Source organism: Euprymna scolopes, chromosome 15, assembly GCF_053919585.1.
Source record: "Euprymna scolopes isolate OS-2025 chromosome 15, ASM5391958v1, whole genome shotgun sequence".
NCBI lineage: Eukaryota > Metazoa > Mollusca > Cephalopoda > Sepiida > Sepiolidae > Euprymna > Euprymna scolopes.
In genome coordinates this window covers 24,355,244-24,373,463 of record NC_136496.1, presented here as the reverse complement: position 1 = coordinate 24,373,463, position 18,220 = coordinate 24,355,244, and the positions used below count along the sequence as shown (strand labels likewise).

The window sequence follows — 18,220 nt, the reverse complement described above, 5'->3', positions numbered from 1 at the left end:
GAAAATAAAAAAGTAGAATTTGATGAAAACAGAAAGATGTTTGTTCACATTACACTTGAACTTCTGCATATCCGTACAGTTGGGAAAGCAGTATCCCGGAAGGGAGTTCCGAAGACTTGCAGTTCTGGGGAAGAAACTATTGGAGTAAAAGGATTTCTAACACCTAGGGATCTCTACTGTAAAGGGGTGGGGCATAGTTGCTTGTCGGGTTAGTCGGGGGTAGTCCCGTCCAGGAGGTACACGTGCTTGCAGTTCGTCAGAGCATTCACAATTAAAGTATTTATAGAACAGGCAGAGGGATGCACCATTTCGTCGATGGGACAGACTCTGACGCCTAGATGACAGTTCAGGACCTATCAGGTTGGCGGCTCTCTTTTGAACCCTGTCCAGGAGTGAGAGACAAGTAGCAGATGCACCCGCCCAAATGTGACAGCAGTACTCCATACATGGGCTAAAGGTGGCCTTATAGAGGTACGGCATACTTTCAGGTGTAAGTAATTTTCTGACACGGTAGAGAGAGCCCACCTTCTTTGCAGCAGTCTTGGCAGTGCTCTCAATGTATATATTCCAGTTCATATTCCCTGTAAACGTTAGGCAGAGGAGTTTAAAGGAAGTACTTTCAGGCAGTGTGTTCTTGTCCATTGCTATTGGTGGTAGGAAAGGTTTCTTGTAGTTATTGAAGGAAACAAGCTTAGTCTTGGCGAATGTGACCATCCATTTTTGTTTCCATTCCACTACAGATTGGAGGTCATCCTCTAATGTTTCTGTCATTTCCTTAGATATGTGTTCATTTGTTTTCCCCTCATGCCTGTTATAGAGGGCGGTGTCATCGGCAAATATACCCATCCCCGAAACAATTTTTTTCAGGTCGGTCATTTATGAATATCAGAAGTAATAAAGGTCCAAGGATAGACCCCTGGAGTACTCCCGCAGTTCAACAGGAAAGTAATTTTTCGTTGGAATTAAACAATTTTTCACCTGATAATACGAAAGTTTTTTTGTTTTTTTTAATAATTCAGTAATATTCGGATAATTCCAACTGCATAATTTGGAAGCTAGAATTGTTACTTATTAGAATCGACAAAAAATTAGTTGAAACCATTGTTTTTTTTTTTCATCTGAAAACTCCATATACTGACTACAAAAGCTCGTGCAAATATTGTAGAAGTAACAAAAATTATTATTTTTGAAAAACAAATTTTGTGTATAATATTATTGTTTTCACTTTTAAAAAAATGTGTAATTTTAGGCTGATTATGAAGACAAAGAATGGTTTATTAGAGAATTTATTTTTTAAAAGTAGCTTTTGTGTTTAATATTATTTTCAATTTGAAAAACGTTTGAAGCGGCTATAAAGGGTTATTGTCAAGATCAAACAAAATGTTTAGACGCTGACGAACTCAAATGTGTGGACTATATCATTGTTTTTAAATACATATTTTGTTTGTAATATTGTATTCTTCACGTCGGATAAAAAAACAAACTTATATACGCTTATGGGGTTGGGTCCGCTAGCAGTCTATTCTAGAAAGTAAGGGAGCGCCAACACTCTATTCTAGACACTAAGGGGGCCTTAGCTGTTTATTTTGGAACCAGATGGGTGTCAGTCTGGAAAGGTTTGGGAAACCCCGCCAAAAAAGATAGTGTGACCATGCGTCCGTGCACTACCCCGTTTTTGGGGGGTTATTTTTGTTAATTTTTAAATTTGTAATTTTATTTAGTTTGATTTTGATAAAGGCTTGTGATATAGGTTTCTCCAATCACCCGTTTTTACAAACGTTTTAATTGTAGTGTATACGCATGTGACCATGTCGACCTGTAGTTATCTAAGTTTGAATGACAAAGTCAAATAGAAAAAAGAAAAAAAAAGTTATTGAAGCTCAAATGAGGACAAGTGAGAAACAAAAAAAATAAAAAATAAAACGTTCAAACGAATGTTTTTATTTCGTACAACCACTGGTTTGGATTGACACACTTTTTGTTTTACATAGGCAGAATTGAAATTTCTTTTTTTATACACTCTTGGTCGTTGCCCTTTGGCAGTCGAACGAAAAAGCAAGAGGCTAAAACAAAGGAACAAATAAGGCTGGGATATTAAATACCATTTATTAACAATACATAAACAAAAAGGAAAAAAAAGATGAAGGTAGTATACGAAGACTAGCCGGCATCCCACCGATCTTTATCAAACGTGAGTCTCTTACATAATTTCTTTTTTCCTACTTGAAGTTTTCGCACCAGTAGTCACTCGCTGGTAAAATAAAAAAAAAATGTTTTTCCTAGAGTCAGAGTGACAGCAAGTCCCTTTTTATTACTAATACTTGTTCGCCTTTTCTGTCATCACGACGTGTTTTACCAGTGATTACTCAAGGATAACGACCGATGCCCGCTCCTGAAATTAGATTGAAAATCACACTTCTAATTTATTATTATTATTATTATTATTATCATTATTATTATTATTATTATTATTATTATTATTATTATTGTTGTTGTTGTTGCTGTTTTTATTGTTATTATTGTTATTGTTGTTGTTGTTGTTTTTGTTGTTATTATTATTATTATTATTATTATTATTATTTACTCACTAGGAGTAGTGATGTAGACCATCGTCAAAGATTTACTTGGAGAATAACTTATGGTGTTCTCTGGAATCTGAGTGACGACAAGTCTTCCAGCTATCCCGTACTCTCCACTTCTTTCGAAAACCTTCACAAAAGAATTTGCAGTATCGCAACAGCCGCTTAGCCTTGATTATTCGTTGGCAGTAACCATTGGTTTTCACTGGAATTTGAGTGGCATTTATAATAATAATATTAATAATAATAATAATAATAATAATATTAAAAATTATTATTATTATTACTATTATTATCATTATTGTTATTATTGTTGTTGTTGTTGTCGTTATTATTTAAATTGTTATTGTTATTGATATTATTATTATTATTATTATTATTATTATATTGAAACTTTATCACTACCTATGTATAGTTTCAAATTTACAATTTATAATTTATTAAATATTATTATTATTATTATTATTATTATTATTATTATTATTATTACTATTATTGTTGTTGTTGTTGTTGTTGTTGTTAGCACATATTTATTATGGGTTCACAAGGAGCGTCCACACAGGGCATCAAAGATCTCATTGCATACACCCTTTGGTGTTCACTGGAAGCTGGGTGCAATCAAATCTCCCCAGGTTTTCCAATACTGGCCACCTCCTTCGATAACATTTGCCAATAAATTTGCATTATCGCAACAGCTGCTTTCCATTGATTTCTCGTTGGCAGTGGCCATTGATCTTTATTGGAATTTGAGTGGCAATAAGTGTTCCAAAGTTCCCTGCTCTTTTCGCACATACAGTCGAGGTCTGGTCAGTGCTCACTCCTCGGTCTTTCCTTCCTTCTTGACTACTTGGCTATTCGGTCTCACTTTTTTAGAGAAGGGGACAGTAATGTGGTGGTGAGGGATTGGGGAGGGGTTAGGGAAGTTATAGGTATGCAGCTGCAATGTTCTTGGTTCCATTATTATTATTATTATTATTATTATTATTATTATTATTATTATTATTATTATTATTATTATTATTATTATTATATTAAAAATATATCACTATATATGTTTAGTTTAAAATTTACGATTTTACTTAATTAAATATTATTATTATTATTATTATTATTATTAAGATGGATTCATTATTATTATTGTTAGTTTTATTAATTCAATAATTATTGTTTCTGTCATTATTGTTATTAATATTCGTATTCATATTATTATTTATATAATTAATTTACGAATGACATTCATTACGTATATTCATTATTATTCTATTGGATATTATTATTGATATTTTGGTTTATAATTATATTATTAATATTACTATCAATATTATTATTAACACACATTGATTATTCTTATAATTAATATTATTATCGATATTATGATTAATATTATTAGTATTTATATCAATAATGATGTTATGATTAGGAAATTTTTATTATTATTAATATTAGTAGTATTAGTATTATATTATTACGACGGATTAATTTATATTAATATTATTTCTATTATCCGTCCTATTATTATTTTATTAATAAAATTATTCATAATAGGTTTTATAATATTATTTTATTAATGCTATTAATTAAATGCATTTAATATTATAAATTATATTAATATTATTACTATGAATATTATTATTAACACATATTCATTATTTTTGTAATTAATATTATTATTCATATTATGATTAATATTATTAATATTAATATCATTATTTACATACTTTAATTATTATTATTATTATTATTATTATTTTATTTTTTATTTATTTTTTTAAAACACTATTGCTATTTTCTTGAAAAAAGATTTCTTCCTCAAAAGAAAAATATTCAACAAAATATTAACCCGGAAGTTATTTTACCGAAAACTATTAATATTAAACTATAAAAAGGAAAATACTAGAATTTAAAAAATATATATATTATTTACACTCATTTCATATATATATTTACAAATTTTCTCATTATATAAAACGTTTATTATATTGATTATTATTTATAAAAGAAATAAAATTAATTGCACATAAAACGTTAGAAGAAAAATACAAAATTATCTAATATAATAAATACACCATTGCAAATTATGTATATATATTTTGTAAAAAATGATTATTTAGTAAATTGATCTGAAATTTATTTGATTTTAAAAGAAAAAAAACATGGATTGAACAATTTTAAATAAATAAATTATCATTACATTTTGTCATCATATAAAAAGATGATTGCATTCATTTTAATTGGGAAAGGAAAAACATCCAAAAGCAGCAAATGTTTATTATTATTATTATTATTATTATTATTATTATTATTATTATTATTATTATTGTTGTTGTTGTTGTTGTTGTTGTTGCTGTTATTACTTATTATTATTGTTATTGCTGTTATTACTTATTATTATTGTTGTTGTTGTTGTTGCTGTTATTACACAATTTGTCGTTATAAAAAATTTATTCATGTACATTCAACATAATGTATGTATACTATTGCATTTTAATGGAATAAAATATTTTTTCTCAGTATAATTATTAAAATAGAACAATAATCGTTTTTATATAATTAATTCGCTGGTATGTTTTTTTTTTAGCAATGCTGTTTTTTTACTTTTGCAAATAAAAATTAATCTAATAATCAAATTTTTATGTCGACAAAATTTATTGATAATTAAATGATTTTTTTTTATTTTTCTCACGGATTATTATTTTTTATTTTTCTCATTATTCAAAATTTTTTCGCACTTCTCGATATCAAAATCAATTTGGATATCCTGGCTGAAGATCCTGGTTGTATTTATTAGTGTGTCTAATTTTTACGGTCCTTGCAAAAAGTCCATGTACATTAGGTGGCTCATTTTTCTCCTCTGTATTTGAGAACTGTATCCAGCTTGGCAATTTCTCAGTATATCGTTCAGGGGCATCTGTGAAGAGGGAGCTAACTCTCTTTTACTAAGATTCGTTCCTTTTTTTTCGTATCATAATTCAGACGCTCAGTGCAGCGATAGGTGTATCAGAAAGTGGCCATTTAAAAATGATGATCAGAACTTTAATAATTCAACTTACTATTTTTCGAAGCTTATAACTAGGCATCGCCAAAAATGGCCGAAAAATCAAGTTGTTGTTGAACAGCAATAGTGATAATGAGTCTCTTTGGAAGATGCATCTTTGTCTGTTATCTTCTGTTATGTGTTGTCCATCAGCTGTAAATTCTAGACTTTATGTTCTCATTGCATTTTCTATCATGTGTGTGATCCTGCATCATATTTTATACATTTTTTAAGCATTCTATTATCCATGATTGCGGGCTCTTTACGTATGCCTTTACGTAGTCGATTCATGCCATGGCTAAATTCTTTCTCTTTATTTTTACCTCCTTTAGAATCTTTGGCCCTTTATATATATAGCAGATCATGTGTTTCTCTTTAACCTTTCTGGCATCCTTTCTATTTCTCGGGTAAAAGTCCACGATTATTCAGGGAGTGGTAGATTTGTTCCCTCAGTTGTGCTGTCAGTATTTCTTACATAATGGGTAAACACGTGATAGGCCTATAGTTATTGTAGGTGATTCCTCTCAATGTGTCCTGTTGTATGCATTTATCTCGTCGTGTGCTGGTTCTCTACAGTTTGCCATTTTTTCCTATAGTTTTCTTTATGGTTTCTCTGCCGATTTAATTCACTGTTCCTTCCTCGATTTGTTGAAGCTCTTCTTTTATGTTTTTCAGCTATTCGATATTTCTGTTGTGTCCCTGTCGTTCTGTCCAGATTTACACCAATAGAGTTTTGTTTCTTTGGGGTTTGGTCGCCCGGTTTTTGTTTTTCTCCGTTCACGTTTTGGTAGAATTGCCTTTCATTGTTTTCAAATGTCCTGTTTTGCTTGCACCATTCAGATTAGTATCTATGTCGTCTTAATCTTCCTTCTTTTGCTGCTATTTTTTTTTATTCAGATCTTCGTGTTTCTTGTTTAGCCGCTCTCTGCTGGACACATTTCCAATATTCAATTTTATCCATGTCACTTTTTTCTCGTTTATCGTTTTGGTATCTTTTGTATGTCTGTGTATTTGTGATTTCTAGCCTCATTTATATCTAGGTATTTTCGGTCCATTATTCCCTGGGTCTTTGTTTGTTTTTTTTCTGTTTTGAACTTCATACTTACCATCTTGGCGCCTGCGTAAGAAATAAATTGTTTAGGTCAGTGATTGTGTCTGTTGTGATGTGTTGGAGGAGCTTGTTTATCTTGTCTGCTTCTGTTTTTAATTTCTTCTGCTCTTAATTCTTTAATGATGAGAGGTTTGTTTTTTCCGCGGTTATAAACGGTATTACTTTTTTCAATTTCTTCTGCTTTACTCTCTGTTAGCTGTGTTTCATTGTTCTCGATGCCCTTGTTTGTAGAGGCCATTCTTAGCAGGTGCTCTGATTGTGCTGTTTCTACTCGTGGGGCTTCTACACGTGTGGTACCAGTGGAGTGTGCTTCATGATTAATTCCATCATTTATTTTTCGCTGTATTTCTGTTAGTTCCAGTTTTGAGAGCCAACCACTCTTGAGTATCAGTCTTTCTTAGTCCGCAATTCTTTGTTCTGTCATATGGTAGTCACTGCATATGTCCCATAGAAAATACAGCTCCATACCGCTACCGCCCAACCCTGCTAAAATCTTACTATAGTCGATCTAAAGTGTCATAATTATTATATGCTTTTCACGACTTTTCGGTCGAGATAACCTCGGGAATGTGTGTGGAATGTCGACATTATTTGATCTATGTGGAAAATGAATTCTCGTTCTGTCAACCGTGACCTAGGTCTGCCTTAAGTAATAGTACTTTTAGTATCGCCCATACTGACGATTGTCCTATAGGACTAAATATGACAAACTCTTTAAGTGCCTCTGTTTTGAATTAGATAAAGTGTCAGTCGAAATTATTGGAAAATTTCCTTGTATCAATATTGCATCCCTGTGTTTGTTTTACAAATACGTAAATGGAATTTGCTTTGACAAACACTTGTATTCCTTTGGCATACATACACCTGACAAACCCATCTAGCAGCAAAATCTAATCCCTTCACTGGAGACGTCCTAAAATACTGGAAATTTTTCACACTATTAGCTGCTTCCCTCGGACAGCTCGACTGTGGAATTTCCCTAGGCTAGTTGATTACATGCCTGTATTAATATGCAGAAGTTTAAATGTTATGTGAACATTTCGCTCATCTTTTCACGTAGTCCCCAGTAGATAGGGTCCCAAATAGAAGCCCATTACGTTCAAGTGGAAATGTGCCTTCTTTATGATATAGAAGAATAAAGAAAAAAGAAACGGCATAAAAATTCACACGTTCGGTAAGACACTTGAGGAGGGTCGGGCGCTTTATCTACCGACTTTAAAATAATAATAATAATAATAATAATAATAATAATAATAATAATAATAATAATAATAATAATAACTGAAATATTAAGGAAACCCCTTGAATGCGGAGAATAATACAAGACAATATAACGAATAAGCATTACAGGGAATGAAGAACACCGAAACTGCATATTTACAAGTTCTATACCCCCCCATCATGCATCCTCCCATTGTTTCATCACCGTCCCCCCCTCCCAATAAAAAAGGGATACTAAAGGGCCGAGATGGGTCAATAAGGACTGAAAGACCGAGGAACGAGTGCCAACCAGACCTCGGCTGGACAAGCGCAAAGAGAACTGGGACCCTAGGGAGGCTGAGTGCCACTCAAATTCCAGTATAAACCAATGGCGCTTACCAGCGAGAAATCAATGGTAAGCGGCTGTTGCGATGATGCGAATTCATTTGCAAATGCTATCGAAGGAGGTGGAGAGAGCTGGACGTCTGGGGAGACTTGTTGTCACTCAGCTTCCAGGGAATACCACAGGTTTCCAATCAGATCGTTTGTTGACTTGTGTGAACGCTCCATGTGAGCCAATAATAATAATAATAATAATAATAATAATAATAATAATAATAATAATAATAATAATAATAATAACTAGCAGAACCCTGAAATGCGTTGGAATTATTACTAATTTCAACATGATATGTAAGTAGGTAATAATGTTTTCACTTGGAATGCGTAGAAGTGAAATATCCCTAATAAACATTTTTACTTATTTAGACATGACACTTAAGTAGGTAATGTTTTCACCTGAAATGCGGAGGGAGTTGTACTAATTTCAATATGACATGCAATAATTTATATCAGTTTGAAATAATTTAAACTTAAAAATGAAAACACATTGAAAGTAAATATTTATTTCGAATCCGTTATTAAGGCCACACAATAAACGGCGATCGTTTAGGAAATTAGCCCTCACCTCTAAATTCCACCATTTACACTTTTTTTTTTCTTTTTTCACGTTTATTTCATCGAGTCGCAATATTTTTTTTCTCAGTGACGGTCACAAATTACGTGTTCAATTTAGTAGAACGTTATGATTGAAAACTGATCCCCGAGGATAAAATTGAAACAAATATTTTTTTCATTTTTTTTTTTAAATATGAAATTTAAGTTTGTACCCGATGAGATTACCATGAGAAAAAGAAGAAAAAAAAGTAAATTGCGGAATTTAGAGGTGGAAGCTAATTTCCTCCAAATAAACAAATAATAATTTAAACTTTTCATTTTTATTTATCAGACTGGAGATGAGGTTGGAAAATACTCTCGATCCCCCCGTCACATAAAAAGAAAATAACTTCCTAATCACCGTGATGTTACTATGGCAACAGTCATTAAACAATGATATCGGTATTTCAGAAGTAAACAGTGTTAAATAAGCAGAACTTACAGCTTTTTATTTTTTAGGAATAAACACTTTTATTTATTTTAAACAATATATACTGAATTCTTGAAAAATTTTAGCAATATAAATAATTTAACAATATACACCTTCATTATTTTTAATTTTAAATAATATACACTGAGAATTTTATATTCTTATTTTTTATTTTAAACAATATAAATATAACTTCTTATAATTTTAAACGGTAAACGCTTACTTGGTTTCCACCTAAACATTTTCTGTGAAATGATGACTTCAAAGGTTTTCGGATATTCTGAAAGCGAATACGGAATTTTAAGTTTCTGCAAAAAGTAATTTACCGGATATTAGGCAATACAATTTATGTTAAATGTGATGGCCATATTTGTGCACCAAAAATATGCGCGCTTGTGTGTACAACTATGGCCAGCAAATAAGAAATTATATTGCTTAATATCCGGAAAACTACTACGTTTAAATGCGATATTTGTTTTCAGCATATCGGATAACCTATAAAAATCGTTATTTATAGGATGACAATATAGTTCACGTATGCTTTTGATTATGCGGGGAAAGATTTCCCTTTTTTTCTCTTTTTCGCCACATGAATTCCACCATATACATTTCAAAAGTTTCTGTTTCCAACTGTTCTCATCTGTTTTTGTTTTCGTTCTTTTTTTTACAATGCGACCACAACCCTTCTATTGTTTGCGTGTGAATTGAAGGGTCAATCCGGTTAATAATTTCATGTTCATATTTTCCATAATCGAAGTGGTCCCAACGTTTATAGACTTCCAATCCATCCGATATAACTAGTGCCCGTGATAGGATCCACGAATTAATTATTAGGAAAAATGTTTCCCGAGCAGTGCTGTCAACACAGGTAATATAACACAACGTCGAGCCACGTTTGACAGCTCCGAAAATCTAAACCAAATTCTTCAGTCGTCTTTTGTTATACATTCGATTGAAAAAATAAATCGAGGCAAAATGTAAACTAAAAAAAAAAGGATACAAGTGGATGATTAAATTTTTATTTAAATCGTTTATAAAAAAACATATGATTAAATTTTAATTTAAATCGTTTATGAAAAAACATATGATTAAACTTTAATTAAAATAGTTTATAAAAAAACACATGATTAAATTTTAAGTTAAATCGTTTATAAAAACACATGATTAAATTTTAAGTAAAATCGTTTATAAAAAACACATGATTAAATTTTAATTTAACTGGTTTATAAAAAAACACATGATTAAATTTTAATTTAAATCGTTTATAAAAAACACATGATTAAATTTTAATTTAACTCGTTTATAAAAAAACACATGATTAAATTTCAAGTGAAATCGTTTATAAAAAACACATTATTAAATTTTAATTTAACTCGTTTATAAACAAACACTTGATTAAATTTTAAGTTAAATCGTTTATCAAAAAACACCTGATTAAATTTTAATTTAACTGGTTTATAAAAAAAACAAATGATTAAATTTTAAGTTAAATGGTTTATATAAAAACACATTATTAAATTTTAAGTTAAATCGTTTATAAAAAACACATGATTAAATTTTTATTTAACTCGTTTATAAAAAAACACATGATTAAATTTTAATTTAACTGGTTTATAAAAAAACACATGATTAAATTTTAATTAAAATTGTTTATAAAAAACACATGATTAAATTTTAATTAAACTCGTTTATAAAAAAACACATAATTAAATTTTAAGTTAAATCGTTTATAAAAAAAACACATGATTAAATTTTAATTTAACTGGTTTATAAAAAAACAAATGATTAAATTTTAAGTTAAATCGTTTATAAAAAACACATAATTAAATTTTAATTTAACTGGTTTATATAAAAACACATGATTAAATTTTAAGTTAAATCGTTTATAAAAAAACACATGATTAAATTTTTATTTAACTCGTTTATAAAAAACACATCATTAAATTTAAATTAAAATCCCTTATAAAAAACACATGATTAAATTTTAATTTAACTCGTTTATAAAAACAAATGAGTAAATTTTAATTAAAATCATTTATAAAAAAACACATGATTAAATTTTAATTTAACTCGTTTATAAAAAACAAATGATTAAATTTTGATTTAAATCATTTATAAAAAACACATGATTAAATTTTAATTTAACTCATTTATAAAACAACACATGATTAAATTTTAATATAACTCGTTTATAAAAATACACATGATGAAATTTAAAGTTAAATCGTTTGTAAAAAACACATGATTAGATTTTAAATTCACTCGTTTATAAAAAACATATGATTAAATTTTTAGTAAAATCGTGTATAAAAAATACATGATTAAATTTTAAGTTAAATCGTTTATAAAAAAACACTTGATTAAATTTTAATTTAAATCATTTATAAAAAAACAAATGATTAAATTTTAAGGTAAATCGCTTATAAAAAACACATAATTAAATTTTAATTTAAATTGTTTATAAAAAACACATCATTAAATTTTAAGTTATATCGTTCAACAAAAAACCCATGATTAAATTTTAATTTAACTCATTTATAAGAAAAAACATGATTAAATTTTCAGTTAAATCGTTTATAAAAAAACACATGATTAAATTTTAATTTAAATCGTTTATAAAAAAACAAATGATTAAATTTTAATTTAAATCGGTTACAAAAAACACATGAGTAAATTTTTATTTAAATTTTTTATAAAAAATACATTATTTAATTTTAAATTAAATCATTTATAAAAAACAAATGATTAAATTTTAATTTAAATCGTTTATAAAAAACACATGAGAAAATTTTAATTTAAACTGTTTATAAAAAAACACACGAGTAAATTTTGATTAAAATCGTTTATAAAAAAACACCTGATTACATTTTAATTTAACCCGGTTATAAAAAACACATGATTAAATTTTAAGTTAAATCGGTTATAAAAAACACATGATTAAATTTTAATTTAAATCGTTTATGAAAAAACATATGATTAAATTTTAATTTAAATCCTTTATAAAAAAACACATGATAAAATTTTAATTTAAATCATTTATAAAAAACAAATGAGTAAATTTTTATTTAAATTGTTTTAAACTAAAAAAGAGGATACAAGTGGATGATTAAATTTTAATGATGAAAAAACACATGATTAAATTTTAAGTTAAATCGTTTATAAAAAAAACAAATTATTACATTTTAATTTAAATCGTTTATAAAAAACACATGATTAAATTTTAAGTTAAATCGTTTATAAAAACACTTGATTTAATTTTAATTTAAATCGTTTATAAAAAAAAACACATGATAAAACTTTAATTTAAATCGTTTATGAAAAAACATATGATTAAATTTTAATTTATATAGTTTATAAAAAAACACATGATTAAATTTTAAGTTAAATCGTTTATAAAAACACATGATTAAATTTTAATTTAAATCGTTTATAAAAAACACATGATTAAATTTTAATTTAAATCGTTTATAAAAAACACATGATTAAATTTTAATTTAACTGGTTTATAAAAAAACACATGATAAAATTTTAATTACAATCGTTTATAAAAAACACATGATTAAATTTTAATTAAACTCGTTTATAAAAAAACACATAATTAAATTTTAAGTAAAATCGTTTATAAAAACACATGATAAATTTTAATTTAACTCGTTTATAAACAAACAGTTGATTAAATGTTAAGTTAAATCGTTTATAAAAAAACACATGAATAAATTTTAATTTAACTCGTTTATAAAAAAACACATGATTAAATTTTAAGTTAAATCGTTTATAAAAAACACATAATTAAATTTTAATTTAACTGGTTTATAAAAAACACATGATAAAATTTTAAGTTAAATCGTTTATAAAAAACACCTGATTAAATTTTAATTTAACTGGTTTATAAAAAAAATCATGATTAAATTTTAAGTAAAATCGTTTATAAAAAACACATGATTAAATTTTAATTTAAATGGTTTATAAAAAAACACATAATTAAATTTCAAGTTAAATCGTTTATAAAAAACACGTGATTAAATTTTAATTTAACTCGTTTATAAACAAACACTTGATTAAATTTTAAGTTAAATCGTTTATAAAAAAACACATGATTAAATTTTAATTTAACTGGTTTATAAAAAAAACAAATGATTAAATTTTAAGTTGAATGGTTTATATAAAAACACATGATTAAATTTTAAGTTAAATCGTTTATAAAAAAACACATTGATTAAATTTTAATTTAACTCGTTTATAAAAAAACACATCATTAAATTTAAATTAAAATCCCTTATAAAAAACACATGATTAGATTTTGATTAAACTCGTTTATAAAAACAAATGAGTAAATTTTAATTTAAATCATTTATAAAAAAACACATGATTAAATTTTAATTTAACTCGTTTATAAAAACAAATGATTAAATTTTAATTTAAATCATTTATAAAAAACACATGCTTACATTTTAATTTAAATCGTTTTTAAAACAACTCATGATTAAATTTTAATATAACTCGTTTATAAAAAAACACATGATGAAATTTTAAGTTAAATCGTTTGTAAAAAACACATGATTAAATTTTAATTTCACTCGTTTATAAAAAACATATGATTAAATTTTAAGTAAAATCGTTTATAAAAAACACATGATTTAATTTTAATTTAAATCGTTTATAAAAAACCAAATGATTAAATTTTAAGTTAAATCGGTTATAAAAAACACATGATTAAATTTTAATTTAAATTGTTTATAAAAAACATTATTTAATTTTAAGTTATATCGTTCAACAAAAAACACATGATTAAATTTTAATTTAACTCATTTATAAGAAAAAACATGAATAAATTTTCAGTTAAATTGTTTATAAAAAAACACACGAGTAAATTTTGATTTAAATCGTTTATAAAAAAACACATGATTAAATTTTAATTTTACCCGGTTATAAAAAACACATGATTAAATTTTAAGTTTAATCGTTTATAAAAAACACATGATTAAATTTTAATTTAAATCGTTTATGAAAAAACATATGATTAAATTTTAATTTAAATCCTTTTTAAAAAAACACATGATAAAATTTTAATTTAAATCATTTATAAAAAACAAATGAGTAAATTTTTATTTAAATCGTTTATAAAAAACACATGATTAAATTTTAAGTTGAATCGTTTATAAAAAACAAATTATTACATTTTAATTTAAATTTTAAGTTAAATCGTTTATAAAAAAACACATGATTAAATTTTAAGTTAAATCGTTTATAAAAAAACAAATGATTTAATGTAAATTTAAACAATTTATAAAAAAACAAATGATAACATTTTAATTTAAATCATTTATAAAAAACACATAATTAAATTTTTAATTAAATCATTTATAAAAAACAAATGATTAAATTTTAATTTAAATCGTTTATAAAAAACACATGAGTAAATTTTAATTTAAAGTGTTTATAAAAAACACACAAGTAAATTTTGATTTAAATCGTTTATAAAAAAACACATGATTAAATTTTACTTTAATCCAGTTATAAGTTTAATCGTTTATAAAAAACACATGATTAAATTTTAATTTAAATCATTTATAAAACACATGCTACAATTTTAATTTAAATCATTATAAAAAAACAAATGATTAAATGTTAATTTTAATCGTTTATAAAAAAACACATGATTAAATTTTAATTTAAATCGTTTATAAAAAACAAATGATTAAATTTTAATTTAAATTATTTATAAAAAACACATTATTTAATTTTAATTTAAATCGTTTATAAAAAACACATGATTAAATTTTAATTTAACTCGTTTATAAAAAACATGATTTAATTAAAATTTAAATCGTTTATAAAAAACACATGATTAAATTTTAATTTAAATCGTTTATAAAAAAACACCTGATTACATTTTAATTTAACTCGTTTATAAAAAACCCTTTATTAAATGTTAATTTAAATCGTTTATAAAAAAAACACATGATTACATTTTAATTTAACTCGTTTATAAAAAAAACTCGATGAAATATTAATTCAAATCGTTTATAAAAAACACATGGTTACATTTTAATGTAAATCGTTTATAAAAAAATCCACATGCTTAAAATTTAATTTCAATAGTTTAAAAAACACGTGATAAAATTGTAAGTTAAACTGTTTATGAAAAAACACATGATTACATTTTAATTTTAATCGTTTAAAAAACACGTGATTAAATTTTAATTTAAATCGTTTATAAAAAACACATGATGAAATTTTAATTTAAATCGTTTAAAAACACATGATGAAATGTTAAGTTAAATCGTTTATAAAAAACACATAATTAAATGCAAATTTAACTCGTTTAAAAACACGTGATTAAATTTTCAATAAACGTGAGATTAATAATGGGTCATAAGGAGAATAATCCTATTGTATTGTTTAAAATTTTTAATTAAAAAACCGTTTATTTTGTTTATCTAAAATAATTTAAAAATATATATTTATATTGTATAACTTAAAACAAAGTTCTATATATATTGTTTAAATAAATAAAGTGATTTTTTTGTTAAAGTTCTGTTTATATTGTTTATTTTTGAAAAAGAACTTTGGACCGATATCATAGTTTATATTTTTTTGGCATTGGGCAAGATCACAGTGTAGTATCTGTTTCTAATACAACACTTCACCTTTTCTGACATCGATTAGTGGAGTAGAAATCCTTCTAAACAGAGGCAATTTTTATTTTTGTTCCTCACCAGAATGCCCTTGTTTTGATAGCTGGATTTCCCACACATTAAAAACCGGCCTTGTGTCTAACTCTACCCTCGCGAGGAGGTAAGTAAATAGGAACATAAAGGTGACTAGGGAATGTTGTTTCTTTTACACGACGCTCCTTACCCCCCCCCCAAAGTTAGTTGTAAAAGCAAAGTTTTTTTTACGTTAGTAATCAATTAAAATATGGAATTTTTACTTGATTAAATAATTCCAAATAAGAAAAAGCTTTTTATTTTTATTTAATTATTCTTAAATTACATCACTACGAAATAGGTAAAAAAACAAACAAAAACACAGTCCATCACTAAGAATAAAAATATTCCATTAAATTTGGTTATTGAGTAAATAATTTGATAAAAGATGAATCTTATGCATCTATGTAACCGCACTGATATCGTTATTAAGAAAGCCATTCTTAACATGGGAAGCAGAGCGTATTTTTTTACCATGATGTACTTTCACCTAAAAAATTTTATTTAGGAAATTTTGTAAGTATTTAAACTGTCAAATTCTGTTAACCAGTCAACGTCAGGCTTTTTTTTGTCTATGATAATAATGGGGAAAACATGTTTACTTCGTCATTTGAAGGGATTTAGAAGTATTTAAACTGTCAATTTCTGGTTATGATTAAAGTCAAGCATTCTAGTTCACTTGTCTGTCTTGACTTGCGGAACTCGTAATCTTTGGCCTCGTTACTATTTTATCAAAAAAAGGGGGGGGTGATTAACCAGAATTATTTAAACAAACAAACAAACAAACAAACAAACAAAAAAGAATGAGAGAAATTGTGATGTTTATTTAAATAAAAAAAATGGTACTCTTGCAGGGAAAAGACCTTGCTGAAATAATAACGTTATTTGGAAATCCGTTTTTAACATGGCGAGGAGGTGTCTATTTAACTAATCTGTTTAACACCACGTTAAAAATGACCTTGTGTCACATTTTGCTTTCGTGGGGGAGCAAATAAATACTAATAATTAGAAGAAAGGGGTTTTAAATATGAATATCAATACTCACAAAAATATCACAATTTGTAGGAGTATAGATGTATATCTATAATCCTATACATTTTTTGTGTGTGCATATTCATATTAAAATCCCATTTTTCTATTTATTTAAAAAGTAAATACACCTTTGTTATATATCGGTTGTAGAATTGCATCCATCTGCAAAAGATCTAGCTTATTTACATAGTCTTTTAAACATTCATTTTAAATTAATTCCCTATTACGTTTTTCGGTTTTCTTATAGGATAATAATGATCTTTAGTTAACTATTACGTGTAATTAAATTCCTGCAGATATTCTATATTATTTATACTTACGTAATATTTGCGTAAAAAGCTTATAGTAAACACTAAGCATCTCCACGAGGATGTGTAAAACGTCAGCATTACACACATTAATAGTGACATCATTATTTCGTGTGTTTATGTACATGTCTATGGATAGGCATTCGCGTTACAATTGTTAGTGTAAGTAACATTTTCGTTTACTATGGATAAAAAATAATATAAAACTAATCTTTTGTAAAACAAATAGATTTTTATCAAAAAAACTACACAGACTAGAGTCAATGAAATAACATTAATTTTAACTTTTCTGTTTACACATGTATTTAAAGATAATGTTTCGTACAAGCCTCCGTAAGTTTTTGAAAAAAGGCGAAAAACATAAGGGCATCCCTCTATCAATTGAAGTAATCAAATCAAAACGAATTTTTTTAGGTCGATTTTGGATTTACAATTTTTATTATCTCAATATCCTATATTCTTTTATATGAATATTTTTTTTATTATTGGAAAACTGCTATTAAAAAAATCAGTTAAAACTTCATATCGCGTAATATTTGAATTTAGTATCGTTTAAAACGTTTTTAAAATATTTATTTTTCGAATTGTATTTTTTTTTAAATGCAAATTATTATAATATCGAGAAAAATTATCAAGAAAAAGTGTTATTTTTTAACATAATAATATTGATTTTATGTCCAATTTTATTTACAACTTTAAGGTAAGTGAAATGAATGGCAATATTATATATATATATATATATGTGTGTGTGTGTGTGTGTGTGTGTGTGTGTGTGTGTGTGTGTGTGTGTAAAAGAGATTAAGAAGGCTGTCACAATGCG

General features: G+C 26.2%; 1 protein-coding gene across 2 annotated transcripts in view; it reads left to right on the top strand.

Annotated features, from left to right (window-relative positions):
* Positions 1-1,886: 1,886 nt before the first annotated feature.
* Positions 1,887-18,220, top strand: part of LOC145293748 (solute carrier organic anion transporter family member 2A1-like) — a 76,523-nt gene continuing 60,189 nt past the window's right edge. The window contains exon 1 of one of the 2 annotated variants that reach the window (XM_080140227.1): positions 1,887-2,191. The gene's annotated coding sequence lies outside the window, so the exon portion shown is untranslated. The remainder of the gene's footprint in view (positions 2,192-18,220) is intronic. The other variant, XM_080140228.1, reaches the window with a different exon arrangement.